The sequence below is a fragment of the Anastrepha obliqua genome, chromosome 3 (assembly GCF_027943255.1).
Source record: "Anastrepha obliqua isolate idAnaObli1 chromosome 3, idAnaObli1_1.0, whole genome shotgun sequence".
Classification (NCBI taxonomy): domain Eukaryota; kingdom Metazoa; phylum Arthropoda; class Insecta; order Diptera; family Tephritidae; genus Anastrepha; species Anastrepha obliqua.
Window position 1 is genome coordinate 38,505,676 of NC_072894.1, and position 14,603 is coordinate 38,520,278.

Here is a 14,603-nt window from a genome sequence, read left to right on the forward strand (position 1 = left end):
GCATTTGTGTGCATATGTGCCAGTACTTTGTTTTCGTATATACGTTTAACTCATTTCTCTGAATATTGTTTTGTTTACAATTGCTTTGCCTTCGGTAAACTTAATAGCAAGTTTATTTATTCTTCCCTTTTGCCATTTTGCACACATTCGCTATTGTTATTTGAAGTTTTTGCTTGTGTTGCTCCACGCGTTTTGTTAACGGCCGACAAATGCTGCCACCATTACTTGCGGAAGCTGCCATTCGCCAACACCGACTGACTGCCAACGCAGCAGGAAGATTTCACTAACTAGTTTTGCTGTTTCGTTGGCGCTACTCTCGCTGCCACAAACGCTTTTTCAGTCATAACAGGCGTTGTCCCTGCTTCGCTGTCGCACGCTAACGGTATACATATGCATGTATGCGATTTATATATATATATATATATATATATATATAGTATATACCTTCTGCTCAAATATGAACGAGACGTTATCAATAAAACGGTCCGCGGATGACATATCGCAAAAATAAATTTTTTATTTTTTGGTAGGACTGCTATAAGTTTACATGGCAAATTTCAGCGTGATATGTCACATAGTTTGTTTTCTGTGCTACTGTAAACAAGTCCAGCTCGAGTGTGTTCTTCGAATTCTCTTTTATGACTTCAATTGTCTCAAAATGTTTTCCACGGAGCGGCAACTTGAGCTTGGGAAACAGGAAAAAGTCACATGGAACCATATCAGGCGAATACGGTGCTTGCGGAACGATATTAACATTATTTTTGTTCAAATAATCACGAACAAGACGTGATGTGTGAGCTGGTGCATTATCGTGATGCAAGAACCATGACTTCTTGTCCCACAATTCCTTCCTTTTAAGACGAATGTTCTCGCGCAAACGTTTTAAACCTTCTAAATAATATTCAGCGTTAACCGATCGGCCTTGCGGCAGAAACTCCGAGTGCACCACACCTTCCTAATCGAAAAAAAACAGTCAGCATAACCTTAATTTTTGAGCGACTTTGGCGTGGTTTTTGGGTTGATGTACGGCCCTCTTTGAACGATTTGTACCACTGGAAAACACGTGCACGCGATAGAACAGAGTCCCCATATGTTGTCTGCAACATTTTTAAGGCGTCTGAAGCCGAAATTTTGTTGGAATAACAAAATTTCAAACAAATTCTTTGTTCAACTTGAATTTCCATCGTTAAATTCGAAGAACACACTCAAGCTTGACTTGTTTACAGTAGCACAGAAAACAAACTATGTGACATATCACGCTGAAATTTGCCATGTAAGCTTATAACAGTCCTACCAAAAAACAAAAAATTGATTTTTGCCATATGGCATCCGCGGACCGTTTTATTGATAACGTCTCGTTTATATTTGAGTAGAAGGTATATATATATAATTGCCCGCCAATATAGATTTCTGTAGTGCTTATTTGGTAGCAAGCAGGTCGCTGCTGTTGTCATTAAATTACCTTTTTTGTTGTAATTACTTTTAACAGCCACAGATTTAAATGACACGGTTTAACCACCTATGCGTGCATAAAACTAAAGGGTTTTCCACTGAGGTGTTATTTTGACATTCAAAGAAAAATGCTATTTTTTTATATAAATGGTCGGATGTTTATTTTATTATAAAGAGGAAGGTATGTCGTTAATAGTGGAAAATAACATCAGGCAAATGACCACCATGACTACGCTTACAGGACAATATCCTTTTTATGAAATTTGCCATAACCATTTGCGAAGTGGCTGCCCTATGTCCTCGATAGCCTCACGAATTTCATCTTTGAGGTCTTGAATCGGCCCCGGGCTGTTGGCGTAGACCTTCTCTTTCACGTGGCTACAGAGAAAAAAGTCACAAGGTGTTAAATCACAAGTGTCGGTGGCCAATTGTGATTACCTCTTCGAGAGATAACACGGTCCGGAAACGTTTCCCGTAAAAGATCAATGGTTTCGTTGCTTGTGTGGCACGTAGCGCCGTCTTGTTGGAAACAAACGTTGTTTAGATCAATACCATCCAATTCCGGCCAGAAAAAATCGTGAATCCTCTATCGATAGCGCAATCCATTCACCAATAACATCTGTTATTGGAAAACCCTTTACATACGGCATACACTTACAGTATTCTGCAGAATTAAAGTCATGATATTAATTTTTACGAGTTTTCTTATGTTTCAACTTGGTTTTTGGGTAAAAATGAATGAGCCTATTATGCGATGTGCTCGATTGTGCAATAATTCCAGAAATATTACAGATTTTAATGCCAATATTAAGAAATTTAAGCTTAATCGTTTTGTGAAATTTAACTAATTGTATCAGCCTGTACGGCATCTCTCTGTAGACTGAGTGAAATAAATAAATATAAGTATCTTGGATGTCTCTCTTGTTTGTGGTTGAATTTCAATGTTAGGATATTTGACACACACATCAGTCGATACCCAACTTGTTTACTTATATATCGTTGCTATCTAATTTTTAAGTCGAAAAATGTGAATATTAGAATGGCACATCACGCAAATTATCACTACAATTAAAAAATATTTTTTGAATGGCCCTGCAACTTATTCTTTAATTAAAAAAGTATTGGAATTTTAAACTGCCTGAACCCATTAATGAAGAGAGCACTGTATGTATGTACATAAGCACACACATAACGCAGTAGTTCGCATGCAACGCAGTGTTGCAAAGGCCTGCTTCCACTCACATCATTTACGAAGGACTTTCACATGGCAATTGTTCTTATTTGCTTAAATTAATTTAAATCAATATTTGTGAATGACTTACATGGATGCGGTTTTGGGTATTGATGCTTGTGCTTTTAATGGCAATGAGATAATACCCAAGGCAATAGTTACGTGAGTTTAATTCAGCCCTTAGGAGTTCAGAATTAAAATAACAAAAATACATGGCTACATATACATACATATATCGAATAAAAGTTTCTCTTGAAAAAAAAATAAAACAAAAGAATTAATAACACTAAATTTCGTTTAATGGATAATTTATGGCTTCAGTAGAAACAAAACAAAAAATAAATCTCATTACCCATGGAACAAAATCATACGCATTCTAACAACTAGATTTTCAAAAAAACTTTTTCCAGTTTCTAGCTTTAGTTCACGAATGGCCCGAACAACATTTTCCTCTCAACTATCCAGAACTTCGAAAGTTTAATCGTACAAGAAAGTTAAAAGGAGTAAAAATGTAAAAGCATAAAACCCAAACAGCAACCGAAATAACGTTTCGCGAGCAATTTTTCGATTAAGATGCTACTCTAATATTCTAAAATTTGCACCAAAATGTCTTTCTCTACAGTCGCATTTACTCCTCGATGATTTAATATGGTTTTCCGTTCTCTCGTCAATTTTTATTTTATTATTTTTTTTCTATTTATTCTGAAACTTTAGTATGAGGATACTAAAAACAATATTTTTTATTTTTTGTATGACCTACAGAGTTTTATTGAAAAGTAATGAGTCTTCCCGCGCGGAGCTTCTGCCGATCAACCGAATCGGCTGGTGGGGGAAATGATCGTTGTGCATTCCCCTTCCACTAGAAACCGGTCCCAGTTCGCTGGCAACAGCGGTGCAGTCAACACCGCTCCGCGCGTGAAAGCTCTTTTAAAAGTGTGTTAGGATTTTGCAGTGGCGAAAATGCAGCGATCGGTGGAGCAACGTTACTCGATCAAATTTTGCGTAAAGCTAAACAAAACGATTACCGAAACCTTTGGGCTACTCAAGGAGGCTTACGGGGACCAATCTCTGTCCAGTGCCCAGGTAAAACGGTGGCACAAGTCGTTCAAGGAAGGCCGAGACGACGTCGAAGACGAACAGCGATCTGGAAGGCCTTCGACGACGCAAACAGACGAAAATGTGAACCGGGTTCGTGAATTTTGAACATTGACCGTCGTGCTAGTCTACGTGAGATCAGTGAAGATTAAAATTTCACTTATTACAATGTGCGGGAAATCGTGACCGGAAAACTTGAGATGCGACTCCATCGAGACGATCCAAAAAACTGTGACAGCCGAATTGAACGCGATTCCGGCGGATGAGTTTAAAAAATATTTCCTGCAGTGGAAGGACCGCTACCAGCGATGTATTGACGCTCAATTGTCCTATTTTGAAGAATATTAGTTGTATAAGCCAAAAGGTTTAATAAAACTGCTTAAAAAAATAAGGCTCATTACTTTTCAATCAAACCCTGTACTCTCCATAACCCGGATCAAAGTTGAAGCAGGAAATATGATAAGCTTTTCTTCTTCATCTTGTATATGATTGTTCTCCGTCGTCCTAAATACTCCATAGAAAACTAAACAAAATATCGTATTTTAATTCATCTGCATTTACTAATAACTTGGCCCAAATTAACCCGCCTGCAAATGGCATCGTATTTCAATCATATTTGACACTTGTGAATTAGACAGCTACGGTAGACTTAGCCTTGACACAAATTCTATGACAAATTTTATTATGCATACGGTAAGAATAATTTCGCAGAAAAAAGTTCCGTTATTTTATATATTATACTCAGTTTCGTTTTGTTAACAATCGAGTGAGGGCTAAGGAAAATCGCTTTACAGTGATTGCATTACATAAATGTGGTTGCTGAAAAAAATTAATAATTCGAGAACGTTTGCACTATCAATCGATTTTCTAAATGTCTGAAGTGACAGACAGAAAAAGAAGAAGTTGTCCTCGCGTGGTTCGAAACCAGTGCAGCCATAAAAGCCGTTCGAGAGAGGATTCACAGAAATCTCTAAAATAGCAAAAATTACGTCCAGGGAAATTAATGTATCAACCAGATCCGTAATGTCAAGACTAGTTAAAGATGATCTCCAACGGAAGCCTTGCGTCGCACAACTTGACAACGCGCGTGAAGAAAATTAGACCCGACAGATGCAAGTAGCTTCTTCTGTGACACGCGCTCAACAACTATAAAAATATTTCCATACAGATGAGAAAATCTTCACTGTTGAAGCAGTTTTTAATAAGCAAAAACGACGAAAACTATGCGAAAACTTCTAAAGGCGCAAAAGATGTAATTCCAAGGGTTCAACGTGGCCACCATCCAGTCTCCGTAATGGTTTGGTAGGGACTGTCTTGTAGAGGCGTAACATCTCTTCATTTCTGCGAAAAAGTGGTTAAGGCCGTGGCAAAAGTATACTTGGAAGATGTTTTAGAAGGCTTGATGAAGCAGTTGGACAATACTCTCTTCTATGGAGAGAGTTAGATCTTTCAGCCAGATTCCGCTCCACTCAACAGTGACTAAAAAAACCATATTCCTGCGTTCATAGACGCAGAAGATTTGCCATCTGTAAATTCAGATCTGAATCCATTGGATCACAATTTGTGGTCAGAATTAGAGAACATGACCTGTCGGAGACCTCACAGAAATTTAGAGCGTCTCAAACAATCTTTGGCTTGAGCAGCGACGCCAATATCCATGGAAACTGTGCGTGCTGCAGTAGCTGAATGGCCTAATCATTTAAAGGCTTGTGTAAATGCAAATGGTAACCATTTTTAATGAAAATATTTTTTTTTTAATATTTATATGATTAAATAAAACTAACTTCATTAAAAATAGTTTTATAATTTCATATCTACATATAACGTATGATACTTAACTTGTAGCAGAACTTGTGGCAGGTCTGAATGGAAACAGACACCCAATGGAGCGCGTAAAGGTCAAAATCGAGATTGTCATCACTCAAATTCATTATTTTTTATTTTGTATGAACAATTGTGCGCCACATTGTATTTCTATTTAATTTTTTTTTATTTTAACGTTTAATAAAACCTGAAATTCTCGTGAAGAAAGAACGACTTCAAAATTTGTGTTGGTATTTATTTGCAAATGATTGGCATCCGCCAAAAATAATCTATGAATACTCAGCGTAAAGCTATTTAAATGATTTCCCTTTCTCAAATCCTAAAATATAATTCTCTCAATTTTTTTTTTAGCTAAACTTCGATATATTTCACCCTCATTGCAGTATTTTTATTGAATTTGCATAGAATTTTCTAGGAATGCAAATCCAATATTTTTGGACAAGGAACATTAAAATTTCAGTTTGGATAAGAACTGTTAATGCAGCATTGAGGGATACTGTAAGCGGGATACTGAGGTAATAAGCAATCAAAAAGTGTTTGATGTTAGAATTTGTTTATCAAACCTATTCTTTTTTCGTTTCTTCAATCTCGATAAGTTCGTGACCGCATACGGGAAATGCGTGCTTGTAGCCGCTGCTGATTGATTGTAACATCACACGTCAAACGTCACATCATTTTGTAGTTCCACGTTCGCAGTTTGGCCCCTACATAAATTGGAAATGCACCTTATTTCTTTTTATCAAATCCATTTATCTACAAATGTTAAATAGTTTTGTGTGCAGTACCTTATCGAAAGTCTTTTCATAGTCAAAAAAGTATGCAAAAATATCTTTCTCGACGTCTTTACAGCTTTGTACTAGGACTTGAACTCAGAACAACGTTTGGCACGTTCCCTTAACATTTTGAATCCAAATTATGTGCGACCTTTTCATTATTCACATTTTGTAAATAAAATTTTGTAAAGGATCCTAAGAAATATTTTCAAGCCAAGACTCATTCAACTAGTGAGTCAATAATCATCGCATTTATTAGCTCTGGATTTCTTAGGCAACGGCACGAATGTCGACTGCAGCCACTCCTTTGAATATGCACCATAATCGTAGATTGTATTAAATATCTTAACTATAATTCCCATATTTTCCTCATCTATAAGTTTTTATTATACCGAATTATCGCTTTACTTTGCCGCGACAATACATATATCTTTCTAATGTTAAATATTATTGATATCATAAGACTAAATTTCGATCCGTCCACCTAACAACTCTTATTACACTGTGCGACAGTGATTTTATACTTTTATGGAGACCTAGTTCAACTTGTAGGTATAGTAAAACTAAGAAAAATGGTATAGGAGAAATTTCCAATACACCCCCAAAATCTCGTTTTATGCCCATAAAACCGTTTTTCAGTAGGTTGATGTGAAGAATCACTCCTAACTTCGCCAATTTCCATCCGATTTCGAATTTGTTTTTTTAGTTCGAAAGAACAAAAACAAGCCTTTTGTGACAGTGTGTTGACAATTTTTCTGAAATGACAACTGACGAGACTGTAGGCGGAAGTATTTGGATTTTTTTTATTTTTTCTCTATTTTTTCAACTTTGACATAATTCTTACGATATTATCCGATATTGAAGATTTTTTTTAGTACATTACTGTTATAGTAAATTTAAATTTGCGTCGAATGAGCTATATTCGACTGTAATTGAATTAAAATTAATAGAGTTGTGTGAGTTTTAAGATTTTAATTTTTTTTTTACTAATTTGGTATGTAGGTATAACTTACGCTAAATGGAAATAAGGACGTGTTTTGATGGGTTGTTATAGATACGTAATATTTATTGGAGTATATATGTACTGTACTGCTTACAGCAGAACTGGTTAAAACTTACGAAAATATCTGACATATTATCACACATTTTTTTTTTCAATAGAAATATGAAAAAGCTCCCAAGTGTACCAAAGTTCACACTGTACATGGATTAACAAAAGAAGTTTGTTATTATAATTTAACCTTATTAAAACATCAAAGTTGTATTGTTTGTTTCATTGAAATTCAAGAGATATAAATCAAAACGTTGCCAGAAAAGTCGAATTTCTCAATATTCTCCGATGGTGTGGCATCATCAGCCTTATCATAAACCAGATGATTGTTATTTTTATAAAACGGACGTAAACGGTCATCATTATAAAACTCGAAAGCACATAAAGTATGCTGATGTTGCAACTGTTAAGAACCCCGTAGTCTTGGATGGTATGATTGACTCAACTGCAGGAACTCAAGGAAGTTCAACTCATTGCTGATGATGATCAAACTGATAACCAAAAACCTGATGATGAAGACTACTTTCCGTCTGGTTCTAAGTCTTCTGAACGACACATTGTATCAAATTCAGATTTTCAGATCTTTCTCGTGATTTACTTCTATCGGGAAGACAATCTGAAACGCTCGCTTCTCGATTTAAACAATGGAATTTAGTTGATGACGACTTCAGATGAATGATGATGATCGAATTTCTTACAGAGAAGTATTCAAAACTGATGAAGAGAATGACAAATGTACCGTACAATACTAAACTCCAAAGGGCCGTTTCCAATGCATTTTTAAGTTTGGAACCAGTTCCGTTGTGTACTGCACCGTACCGCACCGTACCAAATTAGTAAAAAAAAAAAAAAAAATCTTAAAACTCACACAACTCTATTAATTTTAATTCAATTACAATTCAAAATTAAATTTACTATAACAGTAGTGTACTAAAAAAAATCGTCAATATCGGATAATATCGTAAAAATTATGTCAAAGTTTAAAAAATAGAGAAAAAATAAAAAAAATCCAAATACTTCCGCCTACAGTCTCGTCAGTTGTCATTTCAGAAAAATTGTCAACACACTGTCAAAAAGGCTTGTTTTTGTTCTTTTGAACTAAAAAAACAAATTCGAAATCGGATGGAAATTGGCGAAGTTAGGAGTGATTCTTCACATCAACCTACTGAAAAACGGTTTTATGGCCATAAAACGAGACTTTGGGGGGTGTATTGGAAATTTCTCCTGTACCATTTTGTTTAGTTTTTCTATAGCCACAAGTTGTGCTAGGTCTCCATAAAAGTAATAGGACTATGAATAAGTTCCTTGCGGTTTTACAACAGATGGCGTAACTTGATTATTATTCCATCGATCCACATTTCCAAACATTCATTGGAGAGCTACTGTCGTAAGGCACAAACGTCAGTATAAGTTTTTTATTTGAAGCGTAAACAACAATATTTTTACCACACTTGAAAATGTCGAATTTCGTGCCAAATAATGTGTTTTTGCGGGGAATTTTTTAATATGAAGAAAAAAGCAGCCGAAAGTCATCGTATCTTGGTGGAAGTTTATGGTGAGCATGCTCTAGCTGAGCGAACGTGCCAGAAGTGGTTTGCACGCTTTAAAAGTGGTGATTTTGGCTTGGAAGACGAAGAACGCGAGGGTGCGCCGCCAAAGTTCATGGATACCGAATTGGAGGAATTGCTCGATCAAGATCCGGCTCAAACGCAAGAAGAGGTTGCAAAAACTTTGGGAGTTGATCAATCAACCATTTCCAAACGTTTAAAAGCCATGGGAATGATCCGAAAGGTAGGCCATTGGGTGCCGTATGAATTGAAGCCAAGAGACGTTGAACGCCGTTTTATGGCATGCGAACAACTGCTTCAACGGCACAAAAGAAAGGGTTTTTTGCATCGAATTGTGACTGGCGATGAAAAGTGGGTCCATTACGACAATCCAAAACGTCGGGCAACGTATGGATACCCTGGCCATGCTTCAACATCGACGTCGGCGCAGAATATTCATGGCCTGAAGGTTATGCTGTGTATCTGGTGGGACCAGCTGGGTGTTGTGTATTATGAGCTACTGAAACCGAATGAAACGATTACGGGGATGTCTACCGACGACAATTGATGCGTTTGAGCCGAGCACTGCGAGAAAAACGGCCGCAATACGCCGATAGACACGACAAAGTTATTTTGCAACATGACAATGCTCGGCCACATGTTGCACAAGTGGTCAAAACATACTTAGATACGCTCAAATGGGATGTCCTACCCCACCCGCCGTATAGTCCAGACCTTGCGCCATCCGATTACTATCTCTTCCGATCGATGCAACATGGCCTGGCTGACCAGCACTTCCGTAATTACGATGAAGTCAAAAAATGGATCGATTCGTGGATTGCGGCAAAACCGACCGAATTTTTCACAAAGGGAATCCGTGAATTGCCAGAAAGATGGGAAAAAGTAGTAGCAAGCGATGGACAATACTTCGAATATTAAATTTGTAACCATTTTACGTCAATAAAGTTTCAAATTTCGAAAAAAAACCGCACGAACTTAACCATAGTCCTATTATATTTAATTTTTTTTTTGTCACACAGTGTTATCTATGAATTGCTTTCATTCCAGAAATCGATCCCCAGTCTAAATTAAATTCCATTAAAATATACGCGTGAATGTAAAGTTCGGTGTACAGAATTTAGTACTTCATTATTTATTTATAGTTGCTTAAGTATTCATATTCTGTATTGATATTAGTCACCATATCATACATTGTTTCAGCGCATCTTATTATTCAAAAAAAAAGAAATGCTTTTTTTGTACTGACTATCTTTTAATAATAAAGCCAATGAAAAACAAATTAAAAGATATTATTTCCATCCAATTTGGCAATTTAATCGCTTATAGGTACATATATATGAATTCATTTAAAAATACAATAATTGGATTTCCAGAAATCCAATGCCACAAAATAACAAATAGAGAATTAATCAAAATGTGATATGATATGAATGAAATTCATGTTGAATAATCATTTATTATGTGGAAAATTAGATGTGAATGAAAAAGTAAAAAAATATTTGCGATACATTAATAAAATCAACTTTTTATTTGGTGAATTCTACTGAAGTTTGACAAAATTTATAAAGTAGCTATTAAAATTTTGTAAATAAAATGTGTAAGCAAAAAATGTATGGATGTTGCATATCTTTTTCAAGAAGGACGTTTCATATTACGATGTGATATAACACAAATACGTACATCATATGCCTATTTTTTATATCTATAAGTACATACATACATCATTTCACCAATGATCCCACAAGTGTTTACTTTCTATGAGTAAATGTCAATAGCAATTTGTAGATGATACAGCCGATATTGATTAAAAGCTGATACAAATGAGAATTTGTTTTTTGAGAATTGAAATTTTTTTGTTAAGTGTAAGAAGTCTTACAAAGCCACCATGTATGTTAGGCTATCTGAAGGGTACGGAAAATACATGGACCACGTCAAGTAAGGAATGTGTAGGGCTCCTCCTAGACGCACACTTCCCAGGCAACAAGCCAGTAGAGCAAAGAGTAGAGTCTGCTAAAAATGGGAAGCAATCAAATCTAGGAAATCAAATGGTTTCAAATGAGAAAATTGAAGGGTCTATTAGCACTTTTGGTCCATATAAATCACCGGGACAAGATGGCATTTATTCGGCAGAGTTACTGCAATCACTATTGTCATTGTTGGAAGCTGCTTGAATAGGGTCTACGTTCCGCTAAATTGCAGGGAGACGAAAGTCTCCGTCATACCCAAAGCAGGCAGTTTCTCACACACTAATCCTATCAGACCTATCAGTCTCACGTCTTTCCTCCTAAAAGATTTTAGAGAGGATTGCTTTAATAGCTTTCGTATATATTGAAGGAGGGTCCTCTAGAAGACTTTGGAGTCGAATCAAATGTTGCTACTTATCAGAAGAAAGGTAACTTCAAGATGAGGCAACACAATAATAAGCAGACAGGTCTGCAGAGGTACTCCACAGGGAGGGGTGCTCTCCAGTTATAATCAGTAAATACTCCTTCCCCAAATCCGACCTCGACAGGCTCTTCAAGATTAGCATCCCGTCAATAAGTGAGTGGCAACCTGAAAAGCATGGAGAAGAGAGGAATTAAATTTCTATACGGATGGATCGAAGCTACAAAATAAAGTAGGCTATATATTATGTACAGAGAAGCCTTTCACAGAATTAGGATTAGAATTATCTGTCCGACTTCCGGACTACTCCAGCAGTCTTAGCATTAAAGGAGATAACTGTGTAGCTTAACATACACGCCCTAACAAAAACTACGATAAAAATTTCTTCTCCGACGCCAATAAGCCCTCAAATCAACATGCTCAGGAATGCCTGGCAGCTCGAAATGATATTAGCACCATCTGCTGACTGTGAACAGCCTTATATGGGTTGCGGAACATAAAGATATTGAACGAAGTTGCAAGGCCGATAAGCTAGCCGGAAAGGGTACTAAGCTTCACTGCTTGAGAACATACACAATTTTGGAATTCCTATGGCAACTTGCAAATTACGAATACAAAATTATATTATCAAGGAAGCCAATAAGTCATCGAGAGAGAAGAATGCATGTGTTACAACCAGGCTAATTTGGTCTCAAATACATAAGAAAAGATCAGCAGAATTGCTTAATCTCTCAAGGAAAATATCTCGAAAGTCGTTGCTTGTGTCACCGAGCATTGGTTGTTTATGCAGGCACTCTTCCAGACTTGGAATATTTTCGCTTGAATTCGACAAACGTAAATACTGAAACGGACATACTAGGCCTAGCCGACTGCCCGAAAAACCCAACCTAGACATAAAATCAGATAAAGAAGAACTTGGTTTCACTTGGTGTTTCCAATTGGCGACGAGAACGAAACGACTGGCGCGCTTTGTTAAACTCGCCCAAAATCGCATAACCGGTTATCCCGCTAATAAAGAAGAAGAAGAAGAACATAAGTTCACAAAAATATTCGAGCGAGAAATTGTGTAGAATATTAGAAGGAAGTGATGACCACGTGAGAGATTACCGTCAACTCCCTCATCACTGCTCAATAGTGTAAACGATAGACAATCATCATCTAATCCAGAGAATTGATGAATAATGTAAAGGACGATTAAATGCGAATCGGCCTCTACTAAAGAATTTGTGATAAGTCATGCATCGGATAAATCGGAGAAAGTAGAATTTGTTGGAGTGAAGCATCAAATGAGAGTTCATTTCAGCCATGAAAAGCTTCTCATAAAAAAATCTGCTATACAGCTTGAAGGCGGCATAAAACTCGGTAACTCGCTCCATTTGTGCAAAAACATGAAGCTGCACGGAGGAGTTTGACCAAGCACTTAATAAAAGTGCAAGCGCTAATTAAAAACAAAGCAATAATTGTAAGTTTAAAGTGAGTCAAAAATTGCGAGCTTCTTCAAGGTTTCGAACTGTGCTGACTGCTGCGATATCGATATTTGTCAAACTTCGCGGGATTAAAACTTCGCTCCAGTTATTTCTTTCATGAGTTGGCAGCACTGTTAGTAACATCTGGGCCAAATTTCATGTGAATGTCATTATCAGTAATATATTTACGCTTGTGTTTACCAAACGATCAATAGTGCATTTTTCGATTTTTACAATGTCTGATTTGATTGAGCAGAGAAGTGCCATCAAATTTTGTTTGCGGAATGAAATTTCGGCTGCGGAAACGTTTAGCATGTTGCAGAAGGCATTTTGGGATTCGACCATGTCGCAGAAAAATGTTTATAAGAGGTACAAAGACTTCAAAGAGGATCGAGAACGTGTTGATGACTTGGAGCGCTCCGGACGACCATCGACGTCAACAGATGACCAACACGTCAATAAAGTGAAGGAGTTAGTGCTCAAAATTCGTCGGTTGACTGTTAAAGACCTTACTGATATGATCGGAATATCAGAAGGATCTGTGAAAACCATTTTGAAAGACCATTTGGGCCTACGAAAAGTCAAATCTCGTTTGGTACCGAAAACTCTCAATTTCTTGGAAAAAATTCGTTGCGTTGATGTGTGTGAAACAATGCTTTCAGACTATCAGTACAAGCTTAAATGCATCATTACGGGAGATGAGACTTGGATTTATGCTTACGACCCTGAAACAACCGACCAATCAAGCGAATATCGTGCTAAAGGCGAGGACAGACCGAAAAGAGCACGTCAAAGTCGTTCAAAAATAAAGGTCATGATGACAGTTTTTTTCGATTTTCGTGGTGTGGTGCACTATGAATTCCTTCCACCTGGCCAAGCTGTTAATAAGGAATATTATTTGAGCGTTATGCGTCGTTTACGTGAAGCAATTCGTCTAAAAGGAACAGAATTATGGGCCAACAACTCTTGGTTTTTGCATCACGATAATGCACCGTCTCACACTGCACTCGTTCTTCGTGACCATTTCGCTAAAAATTCCACGCATATCATTCCGCAACTACCGTATTCGCCTGATTTGGCTCCGTGGGACTTCTGGCTATTCCCAAAACTCAAGAGACCACTCCGGGGAACGCGTTTCGAGTCGATTGAGGAGATTAAAGCTGAATCGAAGAAGGTGCTGATGGCTATACCGGAAATGGACTATTTGGCATGTTTCGGGGATTGGAAAAATCGTTGGCATAAGTGTATTTCATCGAGAGGGGACTATTTTGAAGGGGATGAAATTGATTTACAAGAATAAATAAAGATTTTTCATTTTACAACAAAATTCACCTTACATTTTGCCCACAGTAGTATAGTGCTAATGCGCCTTTTTGGATTTGAACCTTTCTGGGGCCAAACAGGTATTTCAAATGCACATAAAAAATTCCTTTCTACGTAACAAATTAAAGTAATACTTCAAAAGTATTTGTTATTTTAGTTTTATAATTATTAAATTTGGTAAAATTTAATTTTAGCTTCTACAAATTATTAGAAATTTAATGGTTTCTTATGTTGATAGTTTAATTGTACTACAATCTTTTAATATTAAATATTCAAAAAAGCGTGTAATGTAGTTTTGAATTAATATGTCTCTTCGGTATTTCGTTAGGCATTAATGAATAAATAAATATCTAGGTTCCAGACACAGCAGTGAAGCTTTGGGTTGATAGTGCACGCGGTGCTAAATAACTTACAGCCTTAAGTTCTTAAACCAGT

The 14,603-nt window shown here is 36.7% G+C and overlaps 1 protein-coding gene across 2 annotated transcripts in view; it reads left to right on the plus strand.

Moving 5' to 3' along the window:
* LOC129242423 (glutamate receptor 1) overlaps positions 1-14,603 on the plus strand; it is a 219,166-nt gene that overhangs the window by 19,332 nt on the left and 185,231 nt on the right. The gene's annotated exons all lie outside the window — the stretch shown is intronic.